The sequence below is a fragment of the Symphalangus syndactylus genome, chromosome 17 (assembly GCF_028878055.3).
Source record: "Symphalangus syndactylus isolate Jambi chromosome 17, NHGRI_mSymSyn1-v2.1_pri, whole genome shotgun sequence".
Classification (NCBI taxonomy): domain Eukaryota; kingdom Metazoa; phylum Chordata; class Mammalia; order Primates; family Hylobatidae; genus Symphalangus; species Symphalangus syndactylus.
In genome coordinates this window covers 58,249,152-58,270,912 of record NC_072439.2, presented here as the reverse complement: position 1 = coordinate 58,270,912, position 21,761 = coordinate 58,249,152, and the positions used below count along the sequence as shown (strand labels likewise).

At 40.5% G+C, this 21,761-nt stretch overlaps 1 protein-coding gene and 1 long non-coding RNA gene across 5 annotated transcripts in view; one reads left to right on the top strand and one right to left on the bottom strand.

The window, feature by feature from the left end:
* Positions 1 to 21,761, bottom strand: part of KCNAB1 (potassium voltage-gated channel subfamily A regulatory beta subunit 1) — a 500,607-nt gene that overhangs the window by 311,700 nt on the left and 167,146 nt on the right. The window lies entirely within an intron of this gene.
* Positions 6,171 to 16,193, top strand: LOC134733292 (uncharacterized). Its single transcript, XR_010116780.1, has 4 exons — positions 6,171 to 6,368; positions 13,657 to 13,716; positions 14,661 to 14,764; positions 15,965 to 16,193. It is a non-coding gene; the product is annotated as an uncharacterized lncRNA (long non-coding RNA).

Below are 21,761 nucleotides of genomic sequence, written 5' to 3'. Positions count from 1 at the left end.
GGTGTATAATGGTCATTTCCACTTTTACAAGTTCAAATTGAGCTCCTGCTCTTACTCCAACTCTTTTCCCACAGTCTTCTTTCCTCAAGAAAAGGCAGTGCCACTCTTCCAGCATGTTAGGTTCCAAACCCTGGAGCCATCCTTGACATCTCTTTTTTGTTCATTCCTCAGATTCAATCTATTAGCAAGTCTTCCTAGCTCTTTATTGAAGAGAGATCCAGCGCCTGACCACTCCTCACTGTCTCCACTATACTTCCCCTGCCTGGGCCACCTCATTCTCCATCTGAATGGCAGCAGGAGCTTTCTAACAGGCCTTTCTGCTTTTGCCCTTGCTGGTCCTCATCCAAACCTTAGCCCCATATGCTAAAACACTCTACTCATGCCTTCTCATCTCACTATGAAAGAAAGCAAAAGCCTTAGAATGGCCTCCAAGGCTCTACTCAACCTGGCCTCTATCACTCCATTTGTATTGTTTCTTACTTCCTGCCCTCTCCCTCCAGCCTCACCCACCTCATTGCTGGTCCTTCAGTTCATTGGACACACTCCTGTTTCCAAAGACCTCTGTGTGGCTTGTTTCCTATCTCCTTTGGGTCTTTATTTAGACAGCATCTTCTCAGCGAGACCTTCCTTGACAGCCCTATTTACACTTGCAGCCCCCTGTTCTCCCATATCCTCCATTCTGGTTTCATTTTTCTTCTTCTTGGCGCTTATCAGTATCTAATATGTTACATAATTAAATTGTTATAATGACAATGATTATTATTTTCTGTACTCTCAGCTACTCACATAAGCTCCATAGGAGCAAAGATACTTATCTGTTTTATTCATTCTCATTTGTGCCCCAAAAGGTGTCTAAAACAGTATCTGGCAGATTTCAGTGCAGAACTATTATTTTTTGAAAGAATCTAAGAGTTGGACCTTGAGATTTCATACTTCTGCAAGGCATGGACCATCCTCTAGAAGAGGTATAATAATCCAAGGTATCATAAGCCACACGGCCTCTTAGCTCAAGGAAAGGAATTCAGAAAGGAAGGGAAAAAATGAAAGAAAACTTTCTCTACTATTTCTGTGTTTTTCTGAATATTGAATACTTTTATATTCTGATTTTATTTTTAGAATGGTGACTAAGGCATTTTAGTGTTTCTGTATTACTACCAGCTCTTCATTCTTTCCAAATGGTTTATAAAACCTTAATAATACACTTTATTTTAAAAATCACAATCCCAGATTAAAATTCCTATACACTTGGGGAAAATATTATTGTCTCACTTTGGAGTGAAAAACCACCTTTGCATTTCTGCCTTGTGGACATCCACAAAGATAGGAAGAGTAATTCTATGCCTTCATCTGGCGTGGGCTTCTGTGCATTGATCAGTAGTAAAAGTTCTGGCCACATCCTTGCCCTCTTGGCCAAGCCTGTAGTTTAGCTGGGAAATTGTGTTTATTCTTATAGATCAAGAAACAAGAAACTAATTTGCCTGCTTGTGCGAAAGCATCAGGACAGAAGCAAATAAGAGCCCGTCTAAAGGTCTAGCTCCCTGGACTTTGAAATCCAAAACAGAAGTACAAGTAAGTATCTGGTATTTCTTTGTTGAAGGGAAAATTAATATTTATCAGAATTCAGTATAGTTTGATCTATATTTTAACTTCATTTTCATATGTTCACCACCCATGTAAAACAAATCTATATTTCTACTTAACCAGTGGGGGTGAGAGTTTGTATGAAGGGAGGGGTTAGGAGGCAAATTATTAATCTAACTTCCTTTTTTCAAGTGGCTAATGCTTACTATTACTTTCTAAGTAATATTATTTAGATGATATTTAGATATTTAGACAGCTGAAGAAGTGTTTGATGTTGAATAAGGGATACATACATGGGAAAATAACATTAGATTCAAAAACAATATAATTATTAATGTTGACGAAGAGTCAAACTCTGTAAAATATGAGAAGAGATTTATTCTGAGCCAAATATGAATGACCATGGCCCATGACACAGCCCTCAGCCTGAGAACATGTGCCCAAGGTGGTTGGGGTACAGCTTGGTTTTATAAATTTTAGGAAGGCATGAGACATCAATCAAATACATTTAAGAAATACATTGATTTGCTTCAGAAAGGCAGGACAACTCAAAGTGGGGGCTTCCAGGTAAATTTAAACATTTTCTGGTTGGCAATTGGTTGAGTTTATCTGAAGACCTGGGATTGATGGAAAGGAATGTTCTGGTTAAGGTAAAGGATTGTGAAGACCAAGTTTTATTGTGCAGAGGAATCGCTTAGGTAGCAGACTTCAGAGAGAGAGCGGGTTGTAAAATGTTTCTTATAAGACCTAAAATGGTGCCTAGCTCTTAGTTGATTATCTCCTGGAGCTAGGAAGGAAGGAAAGAAGGAAGGAAGGAAGGAAGGAAGGAAGGAAGGAAGGAAGGAAGGAAGGAAGGAAGGGAGGGAGGAAGGGAGGAAGGGAGGAAGGGAGGAAAGGAGGAAAGGAGGAAAGGAGGAAGGGAGGAAGGGAGGAAGGGAGGAAGGGAGGAAGGGAGGAAGGGAGGAAGGGAGGGAGGGGAGGGGAGGGGAGGGGAGGGGAGGGGAGGAAAGGGATTCTCTATAGAATGTAGATTTTTCCCACAAGATATTTTTTTGTAGGGCAATTTCAAGGTATGGCAAGGAAATATATTTTGGGGTAAAACATTTTTTATTTTCTTCCTTGTTATGCCAGAGTCAGACTGGAAAGTCAGTCATGATATAAAGAGTCAAATAAAACCCATCTGTTAAGAATTTATGGTTTGTAGGACATGACTCCCCAGACCCCTTAGATAGGAGTTTGGGCAAAATAAAAAAATCAGAGCTTAGTCCTCATTAATTACAGGAAAAGAAAAGTAATCATATGTGATTACAAGTAATCCCAGCTCAACTGTGGTCAAAATGATGCAAGTCTTGAATATTGCTGTAATCAAACTGAAGATAAATCTGTAAGAAGAGGATGGAAAGGGTACACCTGTGCACCAGAGCAAGAGGAGGAGAGAAAGCTATCATACCCCAAATCATCAACACAGAAGTTACGAACAGATACATCTAAGAGTAAAAGGCAGTTTTCTCCAGAAGAGGGAAAAGAGGGAGGGTGAAGACTGTTTCTCCCAACAGATCCTCAGGATGTGTTGACTCTCTAAAGTGTGTGCACACAATTTTAATGCAAACTTTTTGTAAAAGTAAATAAACCTTTTTACTGATATATACATACAGAAGATACACAATCATATGTAATTCTCACAAATAAACATATCCTGTGTCTACTACTTAGATCAGAGAGGTTCTGACTTCTTAAGAAAAACCACTCCCTGCATTCCTATTCTTTATCTCATCATCCCTCTTGTTTACTTCATAGCACAAGCTGTATGTGTATATTTATTTGGATGTTGACATCTTTGTTTTCTCTCTCTCTCTTATGTAAATTCCACAAGTCAAGCTCCTTGTCTTTACTGTTTTATACCCAATGTCACTGTATATTACACACAACAATCTATCTCTGAATAAATGCAGCCATATGTTGCTTAGTAACAGAGATACATTCTGAGAAATGTATCGTTAGGCAATTTGTCATGTCATTGTGTAAACATCATAGATTGCACTTACACAGACCTAAATGGCATAGCCCACTACACACCTAGGCTATATGGTACATCTCATGGCTCCTAGACTACAAACCTGTGCAGCATGTTACTCTACTGAATACTGTAGGCAATTGTAACACAATGGTAAGTATTTGTGTATCTAAATGTAAAAAGGTACAGCACAAATATAATCTTATGAGACCATGATCATATATGTGGTCTGTCATTGCCTGAAATGTCATTATGTGGTACATGACTGTATTGTTAAATGAATAGATAAATGAACACAAGGCCACAAATATGATAAAATGGTGCAGCCATTAAGAAACTTAAAACTAGATGATAACAATTCTAAGTATTGTTTTGCCTCATGCTCTTTGGATGTCAAGCTTATATAATAAAGAATAAGCCTGTGAGCTTATCTTTACAGGTAGAACATTCAGCACCAGGCCTGAAACATAATGAAACAATCAAAAAATATGTGTTAGATGTCTAACTAAATGTTTTCCCATACTATACCAACTATCACAGTTAGGGACATAGGCTCTTCCTACATAGGAATGTGGTCTTCTCTTAAAAAAAAACCTTTTTAAATTATAATTGCAGGGTTGGCAATATCTTGCCACCCAAACAAGTACCTCTAGGCACAGCTGCTATTTACCAACACCCAACTGGAGAGGAAGCGAGGAATTAGCACAGTCAAAACTGGAAGGTCTTTGATACATTTCTGTGTTAATCCATTGTCTCTCTTCTCTGTACCCCTCTCTATACCCCCCATTTAAGACCTCTAGTGCCTCCTGCTTTTCTGAGCCCATCTTCTTACCAGCTTAGGAAATGACTCTACATCATCTTACTCCTCCATTGATTACACTTCAGGATGAATAAGTGTTGTCCTTTCCATTAATGCATCCGACATAATTGTGTCCCATCTTTTATCTATAACCACATGATATGGTTTAAATTTGTGTCCCTGCCCAAATCTCATGTCAAATTGTAATCCCCAAGGTTGGAGGAGGGGCCTGGTGGGAGGATATTGGATCAAGGGGACAGATTCTCCTTTGCCGGTCTCTTGACTATAAGTGAATTCTCACAGATCTGTGAGGTGTGTAGCGCCCCTCCCCACTCTCTTCCTCCTGCTCTGGCCATGTAAGCTGTGCCTTCCACCATAATTATAAGTTTCCCAAGGCCTCCCCAGCCATGCTTCCTGTACAGCCTGCAGAACCACAAGCCAATTAAACCTCTTTTCTTTACAAATTACTCAGTCTCAGGTATTTCTTTATAGCAGTGTCAGAATGAACTAATACACCATAGAAAGAAAAATAGTCTTGTTCTTTTTAAAACAGAGTTTCAAACCTCTCCCTCAAAAAAACTGTGTTCAGGGCTGAGACTCCTCAGAGGCTCCCCTTTACACACAAGGAAGAGGGGAATGGTGCCTCTGGGGTATGTCTAGTGCCCTCTCCCCAAACTCCACACTAGAACAACACCTTCTCTCTGTGTAAACCCTAGTCTCCGCTGGGGTTCAGGTATGCCATGGAACTCAGAGGCGGGCTTCCCCAGAATCTTGACAGTAGGAAATAACCAGCCTGCAAAGGATCATGTGGGCATAGACAGAAAACTGGTCCTAGTGGAAGGAGAAATAGGGTGGTCAGAAGAGGAGAGCTATCCTGAGAATCATATAGTGGCTGTCACTGAGGTTTTTCTCTGATCTGTCCCCCATTGACTACAACCTAGGTCAAGGGTAAGAAAGTCCTGTAACTCAACCTGAACAAGCTATTTCACTTAAGACTCTGTAAGCCTTTGGAGCCTTTCAGTGGAGGGCAACATGAGAAGGAGAGGTGCCCTTCCCACTTCCCACCTCCGAGCTCTAGCACACCTGCAGCGGTCTCTAGTGGAACATGATAGAACCCGAAGAGGCAGGCTAGTGAGAAGGAGGAAACAGCAGATGCTGTGTGAAGGCTGACCAGGCTTGGTTTTGATCACACATGAGATACATTTCAGGGACTTCCAGAAATGCCTGAGGAAACAACATAGGGGCTGGGATCTGTAACAGTCAAATGGAGGCAAAACCATCAACTGCTGCTCCTATGTTCAAAGCACATGGTAGGGCTGCGGACAAGACGTGTATGGCTTTTTGTGAATCACAACATCTAAGGTTTCAGCTACATCCCACCTCCTAACCGGCACTTGCTTCTTTTCTCCTCTCCCCTTCATTGGAAGACTGTGCACTACCTGAGGCCAAGGACAGCGTCTGACTTCCTGCTGACACAGTTACTGCCAAGGGGAGGTGCTCAATAAAGATGTGTGGAATGGAATGAATGAAGACAAGAATGGAATTGAACCAACTTGGTACAAGAAATTATTCTGCAAAATTTTAAGGTGGAAGACATTTCTGATGTTTACTTTCAATGTATGCAACAAGAAGGTAAGTTTAAAACTGGATCCTACCAGTTACCTGCTCTCTCTTCCCATGCCTCTAGGATTCCACTGCTAAATGTGCAGATAATTCCCATATTCATTGCTGACTCAGTGTCTCTTTCTGACCTTGTACTGATGACATGGCAGAAAGGGCTAGAGGAGGAAAAGCCATGTCTAAACAGAACAGCTGTGTACAAGGAGGTCCCTCCTTAAGCACAGTTTGCCTAAACAGCTCTTAACCAGGATGGTGCCCTAAAAGGGCGTTTCCGGGGTTTAGGGTGAGAACTTAGCACTGTGCCTGCTAGTGGGGACCACCTTCAGCCTGTTACATGAAGAGGAGAATCATTTGGTGAGCGACTGGGGTTTATGTTTAAGCATCCCTGTTTACTAACTGCATGACCAGGAACAAATTTCCTAACTACTCTGGTCTCATTTGCCTTCTTTCCTGAAGTATAATAATGTCGACTTTACCTACATCACCTATTGTTGAATCAAACAAGAGAATCATATACTAATTTGCATATAAAAATAGTATACACACGCTAGATTCAGACTATCATAAGAAAAGACAATTCTCACTGAAATCGGAGAGAAAGTCTTTTTTAGTTGCTTGGAATTGTCCCACTTTATTGCAACATTGATTGTAATTCCAAACACTTTTTTTTCTAAGTCAAACTTTCAGGGCCTATCAAATACCTTTGAGAACAATGCCCTTTGTCTTTGCTTTTTAAATTAGTTTCATTCTTGCAACTGGCCAGTCGGTTCGGTACTAAATCAAAACGAGTTCATGTTGTAAAACAATAAAAAAGAACTTTTTCCTTGCATTAGTTACTAATCAGCGGAGTAACGGCCTACATTTGTTCACACAAAGACCTAATGGATGACTTTTTAAAAGCAACACTGTGACCAAGAAGTAGATTTAGAAACCATTAAATATTATAGAATAGAATAACCCAAAAGCACTTAATCATCATGTAGCTTTGTAAAAAATCTATAGTTGGAATTCATTCTTCATATGCTTTTATTTCTATGGAATCCTTACAAGCTCCAGGCTCTGTGTTTTTTACTTTTAGTAAATGTTTATCCCTTATGTCTGTGTCATAGTCCACCATGGTTTGATTCGCCCCAAAGTCAAAATACTCTCTTGATCATTGTGCACAGAATTAATCAAGACTGACAGGACTATTAATGGTGCTTATCGCTTACACAAGAGAGAGGAGGAGTGCTGGGCTTGGCTGTGGGGTGTTTTCTGAAACTGGAATAAAAGGATCACCGCCAAAACATGGAAAGTTGTTCACAAGCTTTGCAGATGAGCTTTTCTTTTCTTTTTTCCTTTTCTTGATTTCAATAGGTTTTTGGGGAACAGGTGGTGCTTGGTTACATGAATAAGTTCTTTAGTGGTGATTTCTGAGATTTTTTGTCTGTTAACTCTGCTGATTATTTATTTTACTGTGCAGGAGCTTTTTAGTTTATTTAAGTCCCATCTATTTCTCTTTTTTTTGGTGCATTTGCTTTTGGGTTCTTGGTCATGAAGTCTTGCCTACGCCAATGTCTAGAAGGGTTTTTTGATGTTATCTTCTAGAATCTTTATGGTTTCAGATCTTAAATTTAAGTCTTTGATCCATCTTGAGTTGATTTTTGTATAAGGTGAGAGACAGAGATCTAGTTTCATTCTTCTACATGTAGCTAGCCAATTATCCCAGCACCATTTGTTGAATAGGGTATCCTTACCCCACTTTATGTTTTTATTTGCTTTGTCAAGGATCAGTTGACTGTATTTGGCTTAATTTCTGGGTTCTCTATTCTGTTCCACTGGTCTATGTGCCAATTTTTATACCAGTATCATGCTGTTTTGGTGACTGTGACCTTACAGTATAGTTTGAAGTCAGGTAAAGTGATGCCTCTAGGTTTGTTCCTTTTACTTACTCTTGCTTTGGCTCTGTGGGCTCTTTTTTGGTTCCATATGAATTTTAGGATTTTTTTTTCTAGTTCTATGAGAAATGATGGTGGTGTTTTGATGGGAATTGCATTGCATTTGTAGATTGCTTTTGGCAGTATAGTCATTTTCACAATATTGAATCCATGAGCATGGAATGTGTTTCCATTCGTATGTCATCTATGTTTTCTTTCAGCAGTACTTTGTAATTTTCCTTGTAGAGGTCTTTCATGTCCTTGGTTAGGTATATTCCTATGTACTTTATTATTATTATTTTTTGCAGCTATTGTGAAAGGAGTTGAGTTCTCGATTTGATTCTCAGCTTGGTCGCTGTTGGTATACAGCAGAGCTACTGATTTGTGTGCATTAATTTTGAATCCTGAAACTTTGCTGAATACGTTTACCAGTACTAGGAGCTTTTTGGATGAGTCTTTAGGTTTTTCTAGGTATACAATCATATCATCAGCAAACAGCGGCAGTTTGACCTCCTCTTTACCAATTTAGACACCCTTTATTTCTTTCTCTTGTCTGATTGCTCTGGCTAGGACTACCAGTACTATGTTGAGCAGAAGTGGTGAAAGTGGGCATCCTTGTCTTGTTCCAGTTCTCAGGGGGAATCTTTCAAATTTTCCCTGTTCAGTATAATATTGGCTGTGGGTTTGTCATAGATGGCTTTTATTACCTTAACGTTTGTCCCTTCTATGCCGATTTTACTGAGGATTTTAATCATAAAGCAATGTTGGATTTTTGTCAAATGCTTTTCCTGCATCTATTGAGATGATCGTGTGATTTTTGTTTTTAATTTTGTTTGTGTGGTGTATCACATTTATTGACTTGTGTATGTTAAACCATCCCTGCATCACTGGTTTGAAACCACTTGATCATGGTAAATTATCTTTTTGATACATTGTTGGACTTGGTTCACTAGCATTTTCTTTGAGGATTTTTGCATCTGTGTTCATCAGGGATATTGGTCTGTAGTTTTCTTTTTTTGTTATGTCCTTCCCTGGTTTTGGTATTAGGGTGATTCTGGCTTCCTAGAATGATTTAGGGAGGATTTCCTCTTTCTCTACCTTTTGGAATAGTGTCGATAGAATTGGTACCGATTCTTCTTTGAATGTCTGACAGAATTCAGCTGTGAATAGGTCTGGTCCTGAACTTTTTTTTGTTGACAATTGTTAAATTACCATTTCAATCTCACTGCGTGTTATTGTTATGTTCAGAGATTCTATATCTTCCTCATTTAATCTAGGAGGGTTATTTCTCCAGGAATTTCTCCATCTCCTCTAGGTTTTCTAGTTTATGCATGTAAAGGTGTTCATAGCCTTGAATAATGTTTTGTATTTATGTGGTATGAGTTGTAATATCCCCCGTTTCATTTCTAATGGAGCTTATTTGGATCTTCTCTCTTCTTGGCTAATCTCTCTAATGGTCTATCAATTTTATTTATCTTTTCAAAGAATCAGCTTTCTGTTTCATTTATCTTTTGTATTTGTGTTGCTGTTTGTTTCAATTCATTTAGTTCTGCTCCGATCATCGTTATTTCTTTTCTTCTGCTGGGTTTGGGTTTGAATTGTCCTTGTTTCTCCAGTTCTGTGAGGTAAGAACTTAGATTGTCTAATTATGCTCTTTTAGACTTGTTGATGTAGGCATTTAATGCTATGACCTTTCCTCTTAGCACTGCTTTTGCTGCATCCCAGGTTTTGACAGGTTTTGTCACTATTATCATTCAGTTTATAGAATTTTTTAATTCCCATCTTGATTTCATTGTTGACCCAACAACAATCATTCAGGATCAGGTTATTTAATTTCCATATATTTGCATGGTTTTGAGGGTTCCTTTTGGAGTTGATTTCCAATTTTATTCCACTGTAGTCTGAGAGAGTACTTGATGAAATTTCAATTTTCTTAAATTTGCTGAGACTTGTTTTGTGGCCTATCATATTATCTATCTTGGAAAATGTTCCATGTGCTGATGAATAGAATGTATATTCTGTAGTTGTTGGGTGGAATGTTCTGTAAATATATCTGTTGAGTCAATTTGCTGTAGGGTATAGTTTAAGTCGGTTTCTCTGTTGACTTTCTGTCTTCATGACCTGTCTAGTGCTGTCAGTGGAGTGTTAGAGTCCCCCACTATCATGGTGTTGCTGTCTAGCTCATTTCTTAGGTATAGCAGTAATTGTTTTATAAATTTGGAAGCTCCAGTGTTAGATGCATGTATATTTAGAATTGTGATATTTTCTTGTTGGACTAGTTCTTTTATCATTATATAGTGTTCTTTGTCTTTTTTAACTGATGTTGCTTTAAAGTTTGTTTTGTCTGACAGAAGAATAGCTACTCCTGCTCACTTTTAGTGTCCATTTGCAGGGAATATCTTCTTCCTGCCCCCGCTTTACCTTAAGTTTATGTGAGTCCTCATGTGTTCGGTGAGTCTACTGAAGATAGCAGAAATTTGGTTGGTGAATTCTTATCCATTCTGCCATTCCGATTCTTTTAAGTGGAGCACTTTAGGCCATTTACATTCAATGTTGATATTGAAACGTGAGGTACTATTCTATTCATCATGCTTTTTGTTGCCTGAATACCTTGTTTGGTTTTGTTTTTTCATTGTGTTATTGTTATATAGGTCTTGTGAGATTTATGCTTTAAGGAGATGCTATTCTGGTATATTTTGAGGATTTGTTTCAAGATTTAGTGTTCCATCTAGCAGTTCTTACAGTGCTGGCTTGGTAGTGGCAAATTCTCTCAGTGTTTGTTTGTCTGGAAAAGACTGTATCTTTCCTTCATTTATGAAGCTTAGTTTTGCTGAAAACAAAATATTTTTTGTTTGTTTGTTTGTTTGTTTTGAGACAGAGTTTTGATCTTGTCGCCCAGGCTGGAGTGCAATGTCACGATCTCAGCTCACTGCAACCTCCGCCTCCCAGATTCAAGCAATTCTTCCACCTCAATCTCCCAAGTAGCTGGGATTACAGGCACCTGCCACCATGTCTGGCTAATGTTTGTATTTTTAGTACAGACGGGGTCTCACCATGTTGACCATGACCAGGCTGGTCGCAAACTCCTGACCTCAGGTGATCCACCCGCCTCGACCTCCCAAAGTGCTGGGATTACAGGCATGAGCTTCCACCAGGCCCGGCCACAAAATTCTTGACTGATAATTATTTTGATGAAGGAGGCTAATGATGCGACCCCAGTCCCTTCTATGGTTTCTGCTGAGTAATTTGCTGTTAATCTGATAGGTTTTCCTTTATAGGTTATCTGATGCTTTTCCCTCACAGCTCTTAAGATTCTTTCCTTCAATATCGTGAAAATGGTCATACTGCCTAAGGTAATTTATTAATTTAGATTCAATGCTACCCCCATCAAGCTACCACTGGCTTTCTTCACAGAATTGGAAAAAACTACTTTAAAGTTCATATGGAACCAAAAGAGAGCCCACATAGCCAAGACAATCCTAAGCAAAAAGAACAAGGCTGGAGGCATCATGCTACCTGACTTCAAACTACACTACAAGGCTACAGTAACCAAAACAGCATGGTACTGGTACCAAAACAGAGATATAGACCAATGGAACAGAACAGAGCCACAGAAACAACACCACACATCTACAACCATCTGATCTTTGACAAAACTGATAAAAACAAGCAATGGGGAAAGGATTCTCTATTTAATAAATGGTGCTGGGAAAACTGGCTAGCCATACATAGAAAGCTGAAACTGGATCCCTTCCTTACACCTTATACAAAAATTAACTCAAGACAGATTAAAGACTTAAATGTCAGACCTAACACCATAAAAATCCTAGAAGAAAACCTAGGCAATACCATTCAGGACATAGGGATGGGCAAAGACTTCATGACAATGGCAATAAAAGCAATAAAAGCAATGGCAATAAAAGCCAAAATAGACAAATGGGATCTAATTAAACTAAAGAGCTTCTGCACAGCAAAAGAAATTGTCATCAGAGTGAACAGGCAACCTACAGAATGGGAGAAACTCTTTGCAATCTACCCATCTGGCAAAGAGCTAATATCCAGAATCTACAAAGAACTTAAACAAATTTACAAGAAAAAATCAAACAACTCCATCAAAAAGTGGGCAAAGGATATGAACAGACACTTCTCAAAAGAAGACATTTATGCAGCCAACAGACACATGAAAAAATGGTCATCATCACTGGTCATCAGACAAATGCAAATCAAAACCACAATGAGATACCATCTCACACCAGTTAGAATGGCAATCATTAAAAAGTCAGAAAACAACAGATGCTGGAGAGGATGTGGAGAAACAGGAACACTTTTACAGTGTTGGTGGGAGTGTAAATTAGTTCAACCATTGTGGAAGACAGTGTGGTGATTCCTCAAGGATCTAGAACTAGCAATAGCATTTGACCCAGTGATCCCATTACTGTGTATATACCCAAATGATTATAAATCCTGCTACTATAAGGACACATGCACACGTATATTTATTATGGCACTACTCACAATAGCAAAGACTTGGAACCAACCCAAATGTCCATCAATGATAGGCTGGATAAAGACAATGTGGCACATATACACCATGGAATACTATGCAGCCATAAAAAAGGATGAGTTCATGTCCTTTGCAGGGACACGGATGAAGCTGGAAACCATCATTCTAAAAGCAAACTACCACAAGGACAGAAAACCAAACACCGCATGTTCTCACTCATAGGTGGGAGGTGAACAATGAGAACACCTGGACACAGGACAGGGAACATCACACACTGGGGCCTGTCGAGGGGTTAGGGGCTGGGGGAGGGATAGCATTAGGAGAAATACCTAATGTAAATGACGAGTTGATGGGTGCAGCAAACCACCATGGCACAGGTTTACCTATGTAACAAACCTGCACGTTGTTCACATGTACCCTAGAACTTAAAGTATAATAATAATAATGATAAAAAGATTCCTTCGTTTTTGACTTTAGATAACCTGAGGACTATGTGCCCAGGTGATGACATTTTTGTGATGAATTTCCCATATGTTCTTCGAGCTTCTTGTATTTGCATGTCTAGATCTCTAGCAAGGCTGGGAAGTTTTCCTCAATTATTCCCTCAAATATGTTTTCCAAACTTTTAGATTCCTCTTATTCCTCGAGAACACCAATTATTCTTAGATTTGGACATTTAACATAGTCCCAAATTTCTTGGAGGTTTTGTTCATTTTTTAAATTCTTTTTTCTTTGTCTTTGATGGATTGGGTTAATTCAAAAACCTTGTCTTCAAGCTCTGAAGTTCTTTCTTCTGCTTGTTTGATTCTATTGCTGAGACTTTCCAGTGCATTTTGCATTTCTCTAAATGTGTCCTTGATTTCCAGTTGTGATTCTTTTTTATTTACGTTCTCTATTTCACTGAAGAAGTTTCATTTCATACCCTGTATCATGTTTTTGATTTTTTTTAAGTTGGACTTAAATGTTAAAGGAGTTATATTCGCAGGGGGATTATGACTGCCTCTGCTGAGTCATACAGGTCACCAGGGAAGTGGGGAAAAGCCAGCAGTCACTGGCCTCACCCGGCTCTCATACAGCCTACAGTCCTAAAGGACGGTCTCACTCCCATGCCCACACAACAGCACTGAGTCTGGGAGCCGGTGACCAGGGCTGAGAACTTGCCTCAGACCACGAGCCTCCCTGTGAAGAAAGCAAGCCGACTCACAGTTTTTCCACATCTCAGGGAGCCTGCAGCAGTGATTCTGTTCTTTCAAAGGGTCTGTGGATTCCCTCAGCTTTTCTGGTATGTTCCTGCAGTAGTTCTTGGAGCAAGTTTATGATGTGGGTCTCCACATACCACTCAGTCCATCAGAGTGGGAGCTACAAGCCAGTCCTGCCTCTTATTTGCCATCTTAATCCCTAGACTGGAGATTTTCAATTCCTGATACTGGCGTTACCTGTTCCAGGTAACTGGAGGTACACAACTCTCTGTTGTAAATGGGACCTTATGACCAGCTTGTTTCCAGAGACACCATGACAGGTATTTGCCATCCCCTGGAGGGAGGCACAGGCATGTTAAATAATGAGCACTCTTTCTATATCAATAATAAATGCCAAAGCAGCTCCAAGACTTGTACATTTTTAAAATGATAAGAAGAAAATAAGCTCTATAGTCTCTACAACCCCTGGAACTCAAGTAAGAAAAGAGTTCCTGATTTTCTTCGTTCATACTAAACCATAGTGGAAATGCAATGACTTCAAAAGAACAAAAATCTCTGAGGGTCAATGAGCTCATCAGGACAGCCTCTTTTTACTCAGGTCTTAAGAAAGTCATTTTTAAAACTAGGGAAATGATTTTTTTTTTGTATGTCACTCTAGTTTCCTGATTGCATGTCTCAAAACATAATGTGACATGAAACTTTAAATCATATTCACTTTTTTTGTTGTTGTTGTTGCTGTTGTTAACATATTTGGAAAAGAGAGGCCAAAGTAATAATAATCATGTCACCCAAATTAATAGCACAACATCTGGATTGCAACTTTTACAGATTCATCAGAACTGGAACCAGATGCACATTATCTTTGCTGACTCTGAACAATATTATTGTACTTTCTCTAAACATAGCAATGGAGTCTGTTTGACGTGCAGGAATCTGCGGCATCATTACCTTGGGTATAAAATGCTGTTTTCATGCCTTTGGCAAACATCAGTCACCTGGCCTTGACACTCTAATTTCATCTCTATAGCTTGCCTTGCCAGTGTCAACAAATGGACCTGATTACACTTGTATGGTTCAACTCTAGTTGAAAAGAAAATAAGCCTCTGAACAAATAAGCATTTGTTCCTCCAGGTCAGTCATGTAAAACCTAAAATCACTTTATACTGGGGATGCTGATGGAAAGAACTCAGGTGCTGGACAAACAGATGTGGGCTTAAACTCTGCTCCACCACCCTCATGCTGGGCAACTGGCAGCAATTTTCTCAATTTCTTTGAGAGTCAATTTCCTCATCTATCAAGCAGGGATAAAACTACCTAATTGTCCAGAAGTAGGGGAATTTAAAGGAGACAATGAGTTAAAAGCCCAGTGTCTGGCACTACGTAGGGACTACTGAATGTTCCTCTTGCCCCCATCCCACCCTATCTTCCCCCAGAGCCTACTCTGCCCCATTCATGCACAGGGTTAGTACTAGACAGTCTTTCTTAACAACAGTTTTGTCAAATGTTATTCATTCTAGTTTGGGCGGAAAACCTAAGGACCAGATAAACAAATTATCTAGCTTATTTCCAACCATCTCTTCAGTGCCTAGAACTGTTCACAAAACATTTAGGCACTCAGAAAACATTTGAAGAATGACAGAATGTAATTGCAAGCCCAGGACCACCCAAGGTTGCCTGGAAACATGGCATGCCTATGTTCATGCCGGCTTTCAGCAGCAATCTGCAGCAGCCAGTAGTTCTTACCATCGGAGACCTTTTAAATCTTCATTTCCCATCTACCTCCTCCCTATAAATACTAGAAATAATGATTTCATCTACAACGAATCAAGGGCTTGGATCAGCATAAAGTAGCTAAGGTTACCATCCTTAGTTAATCAAATTCCAGCTTGAAATAAATAAGATTCTATTTCATTGATTTATTGCCTAAGTTAAAATAATAAAATAGTCAGCAGACCTCAACAGTGCTTCTGAGGATCTGTGAGGGCCAGAAGACCCCAAATTTGTAGCTACCTACTATATCCAAAGGCTTTTCCAGAAGCAAAGCAAAATCTTGAACTGTGTTAGGTTGAACCATATGAAATTGTGATTTTTGTATTTTGAAAATGGTCCTACGTCAGCAATTTCATATAAATCAATCTAATACCACACTGAGCACCAGCTAACAAACCCTGAGTGCTTTACTCTCCCAAATAACGGAAGGAATTATGTCATCTCTCTCCTCGAAAAATCTTCCACGGCCACCCATTCCTATATGAATCCTGTAGGCAGCAGTGGAGGCCATTCTTACCTCAGTTCAGCCTCTCTCTGATCCTTCCCTTTCTTCCTCCCTAGGTAGCCTGTGATGCCACTGCAGTGGTGGATGTTCCCTGAACACGCTGTGCATTTTCTCACCTCAGGGTCTTCAGTCAAGCTGCTGCATCTATGTGGAATTCCCTGTCTGTCTACACAAACTGCCAAATGCTTGCTGATCTTTCAAGATAGAAGTGAAAGGACACTACCTCTCCTAAGCTTTCCCTAGTGCCTTCATGCACCACCATCCCCCAAGTCAAAATTTACCTCCACCACCTCAGCATTTTCATAACCTCTGCCTGACCTCTACTTTAGGATGAAATAAAACTTATCTTGTTCTATTAACTGGACATATAGGTTTAATTCCCCAACAGATTTTAAGGCCTACCAAGAAGAAACTAAATTTATCCATCTCACGTCTCTTATACTGCACACATACTAGGAGGTCATTACATGTCGATTGAATTGAGTGATGCTTGCAGGCCACAGGTAACTCTCTATGACTTATGCCTTGCTCAAGAGCGTAGGTTTTGTTTGACTCCCACCTCTGCCATTAATATCTGAATACATTCTGCAAGTTACCTAACTTCCATAGCTTCTCTTTTCTCATCTCAAACAAATGAGCTAATAGTCTCTACTTCTCAGAATTGTTAAAAATTAAATGAAATAATGTACAAAACATACTTAGCCTGTCGTGAGTAGGCACTCAGAAATGAGAACAATTACAATTTAGTTACTCTTATAATAATTATGATTATCTGTTTAACAATTAACTCATAGGTAATAGGTTTAAAGAAAGAATAATGCTAGAGGTGGGTAAGGAACGGACATTTCCAAAGAAGCCTGTACACCCTGAAAGACCAGAGTGTGAAGATCCTGCTTGGGGCAGGCGACAGCCTGATGTGTTTGGTGCAAACACGTCAATCCCACTATCCCCTGGTGACAAGAATGAATGTTTCAACCTTTATTTATGACACTCACTGGGAAGACATGACTAGATCAGAACTTTTGAGAAATTAGAATTTTGGCTTCAATTGAGCTGTGAAAACTTGTTAAATCATTTCATTCTGTTACCATTCAAGAATATGGTCGGGTGGTTTCCTGATCCTTTTCAGCCTGTAGATGGCCTTGGAATCATTTAGCTGAATGCCCTGCCTTGAGATCAGTGCAGTCAGGTAACTACCTGCTCTCAGCTGACAAAATCTCTCCATCTTCCAAAAACGAGAGCAATAACAGGAAGTTGTGGGGACTGATTTTTAATGAGTCTTTCCATTTTTGTCTTGGGTGGCAAAAGAAAACACTCACTATTCTCTACTCACACAACAATTCTAATACCAAACGTGTGGGTTTTCCACACCAGGCAGTTCTCCAGTTCTCTGTGGATGCCAACCGGATGATACTAAGTGCCTGCAATTAGCATAGACCCTCAGATTAAGGGCTCAGTCCCACAAGACTGCCCTCAACTTCAGATGCCAATCATAAGTAGCAGTTCCCCAGACTACTCACACTTCCATCCAACTTGGGTACAAATTGGGGGTTCCCACAACCCCCTCCTCAGATTCAATAATTCGCTGTAACATTTTGGAAAACTAAAAGAAATTTACTTACTTTACCAGTTTATTAAAGGATACAAATAAAATGCCAGAGAAAGAGGTACATAGGGCAAGGTCTGGAAGGGTCCCAAGCACAGGGGTATCTGTTCCCGTGGAGTTGGGGCGTGCTACCTTCTGGCACATGGATATGTTTACCAACTCAGAAGCTCTCCACTTCATTTAGGGATTTTTAAGGAGGCTTCATCACATAGGCAAGATTGATTATCAACCCAATCTCCAGCCCCTCTCCCCTCCCTGGTAGACGGTGGATGGGCCTGAAAGTCCCAAGCTTCTAATCATGGCTTAGCCTTCCTGGTGAAAGGCCCCATCCTGAAGCTACTCAGGAACTCTAAGGAGTTGCCTCACTAGAACAAAAGACACTCCTGTCATTCCAGAAATTCCAAGGGTTTTAGGACCTCTGTGTCAGCAAATGGAGGCAAAGACCAAATATAAATTTCTTATGTCACAGGTAGAAATAGATAAGGGATACTGCTTATTACATATGACCAGAGTCTCCAAAACAAAGGCAGATGACAAGGCTGACAAGAGTTTCCCCAACGATCCCCACCCTGCATGGAGGACAGCAGAGCATCACTCATTTCCCCCAGAAGCTACTTTAGCAATGTGGGTGTGTCGTGGCCTTGACAGAATCTTGCAACTTATTAGAGACGGAGCTTAAGAAAGGGAAAAAGGCTGGGCAAGGTGGCTCATTCCTGTAATCTGAGCACTTTGGCAGGCTAAGGCAGAAAGATCACTTGGGCTCAGAAGTTCAAGACCAGCCTGGTCAACATAGTGAGACCCTGTCTCTACAAAAGAAAAATTAGCCGGGCATAGTGACGCATGCCTGTAGTTCCAGCTACTCCAGAGGCTGAGGCAGAGAATTGCTTGAGCCCAAAAATTTGAGGCTGCAGTGAGCCATGACCCCACAACTGCATTTCAGCTTGGATGACAGAATGAGACTCTGTCTCAAAAGGAAAAAAAAAAAAGTGAAAGAGACTGATAGGACTCCACATTGTTTTATTTGGGTAACTAAGAGAATACCGGCACTTCTAACAGACACAGGAGAACAGCACCTTCCTCCTTACCCCATACTCAGCCCATCACCAGATCCTATTGGTGTTAGTTACTAAGTGAGCTGTTCAATCTGGCCCAGATCTCCCTGCTTCCCCACTCATCCCACCAAATCTATTCTCCAAAGAGTGGTCAGAGTTTCTTTATTTTGAAACATCACTCCCCATTGTCTTAAAGGCCTTCCATGGCTTCCCCACTTGCACTATCTAGCTGACACGGTCACAATTTTGCACTATCTACAAGGTCCCAGGATTTATGCTCCAGCAGCACCTCTCACCACCTTCCCTCTTGCCCTTTCCGTGTGACACACTTTCAGAGCTTTGCCTTCCTCAAGCTCCTCCCATCCCAGACGTGCATCCTTGCAGTTCCTCTGCCTGAAGTGCTCGCCTCCCCTCTGTGCCTACCCTTCTGATTTTAACCCAATCATCACTTCCTGGAGGTCCTGGCTGCTTAGGTCAGACCTCTGCAATAAACTTTAGGAGTCAGAAGTGTCATCCTTTGCCACCTGGTAGTGGGTGTGAGTTTACGATCATTTGTCTGCTTGTCTCCCATCGCATCCCCCACATAGCCAGTAAAATCCAGGAGCACCTCCAACCAATCTGTTTCTGCTCCATTGTAGCTATCTCTAAAGCCTGGCCTACAGCCTGCACATAGTAGGGATTTCATAATTAGCTCTTGACTGTGGAATGACTGAAGGAGAAACAGCATTTTTTTATTCATAAAAGAAATCTACCCCATCATCTTTCATAGTATCTGAAACCATCACTAACACTTTATTCCTTTGAGGATTTTCAAGTTTTCTAGAGAGATCAATAAACTTAAAATACCCCTGGGAAAGGTTAGACAATTTTTCTCTGCTTGGACTTGAGTGTTCCAGGTGAAGAATGTACTGCCTCTTCCCTGGTCTGCACACAGACTCTGTTCTTTCTATCACTCCACCTCCTATAGCTGCATCTACAGGATGAACTACCACTAACACCGGACACCAGGAAGATGCTTGATTCACTGAACTAACATGGTGGGGGATCATTAAGTTCCCTTACAAGGCTTCCTTGCACCCCAGTAAAGAGCTCATCAGTATCATCAGATACCTGAAATCTGGAGGACAAAACTCTCTGTGCAGCCACATTAACCAGCATCATCCTTTCTGGCCCTGTTTCCCTTCTGGTTTTGACTTGAGAGCCCATACTCTTCCTCCAATTCTAGCTCCTCCTCAGAGCCTCTTCCTGTGAACAGCTCTTGCAGGGCTTTCCATATCTCAGATAAGAAATTCTGTTGGGCAACCTGCCACAAGTTCAGACACCACCTGGATTGTCACATAGATAGACGTATCCCTCAGTTTCCTCGAGTCATTCATTTCCTTTGAGTAATCACCACAGAATTATGAGAAGTGTCAAAGTAAGCCAGTCTCTTGGCCATGGGTAAGTAAATTGGCTGAGTTTCCCATTACTGCATCATCTATTTCCATCTTCATGGGGCATAATATGACAGCAAGGAACAAACTGCCCTTTGAATGCTTTTTCCACAATAGTGCTTAATTGATCATCCTGTGTGTGGGCATTGGCATAGCACCTGGGGTTATTAAGCTGAGAGATTGATTTTAGAATTTAGTCAATTATATTAGGGCTGAAAGTCATCTACCTCTTTTGATAATATCCAGATGAAGCAACTGATGATTACCCAGAAATCCAACCCATTGCATTGGCCATATATCTAAAACTAATGCATGTTTGCATATTACAAATATTAACCATTGCAGATAATTATTTAACAAGTTCAAAAGTAATAATTGGCTGGAATGCATCAGGCAGTAAGCAAACCTTGAAGACAATTTCTAATTAGTAATTCATTTTGTGACTTTTTTTGTTCTCCCCATTTGATATACAGTTCCCCAGAATAAGGTATGAAAATTTTCAGTCATGATAATTTGATTCTCATTTCTGACCCCTCTTCAATATTCTCTCAACATGGACGAGAGGACACTCCACTGCACCCCTTTTTTCACTGCCCACACTCATACTGAGGACCATCTCAAATCTCTGTTTGACACCAAACACAGCCTGACGGCTCGGATTTCATTATCATTCACAAAGGAATTTTTCCCTCTTTTAAAAAAATCTTTGAAATCTCCACATTGCATTTGGCCAACTCTGCTTCCTGGACCAAACCCTGTGGAAAATCAAACTATGAGGCACCCACCCACTAATTTGTTTACCCCACGTCCTCTTTGAGCAGGTAAAGAATAAAATAACTTTGAAAGTGGAAGGGATTTTTCCAGAAGGGCAATACCCAGCCAAGACACACTGAAGCATAGCTTCCAGATGCAGGGGCCTGCCAGGGACAGTCCCAGCCCACTCCCAGGGAACCCTGTAGGGAGCAGAGAAAGCACAGGGTCTGGGATCAAAAGACACAGCCTCTAGTGTCAGTACTGCCACTTGCTCCTGAATTTTAGGACCATTTCTGGACCCAGTTTGGTGATGGGTGAGGTGCCATTTTAGCTAGCGTGGCTGCTCTCAGCATGGTGTCAGGCACATCGTGGTGATCAATAATTATCTTTTGCATGCGGAGATGAATGGATGATGCGAGTGTTTTGTAAATATCATGATGACTGGCTCTCTCTAGTACAGGCTAAGGAAATAACCTCTATCTGCTGGAGCCCTCTGACCTCCAGAAAGCATAAACAGAATGCATACGAAATCACCCCAATTTTCTGTACTACAGATACAATCCAGAATTATAACCCAGGATAGTGTGAAAACTAAGAATGAGATCTGTATACACTCATATCTAGCCTAAATTCTGTTCTTCACACAACACTTCAGAAAAAGTGAAATGTACACCAAGTAAAATGGAGGCACAACTGGCTCCATAGAGCAGGGGCAAGTTCTCAAACAAAGCAAGGGGAGGCAGAGGCATTCCTGGTCAGCGAGTTGCCCATGCCTTCCTGAGCAGCAACCCTCACCTCACCAACAGTCTCAGCCTGTACTTCTTCCACTCCAATTCAATAACCCAGTGCAGTTTGACAGTTTGCTTAGTGAGTAGCCATGAGGAGTGCAGATCATTGTAGACGTCCTGCAGGGAAGCAGGGAAACTGGCACAATGTATTGATGATTTCGTAGTTTTAAATTAATATCAAGGTAACAGTTTTAAGATCTTTTTTTTTCAAGAAATTGTCT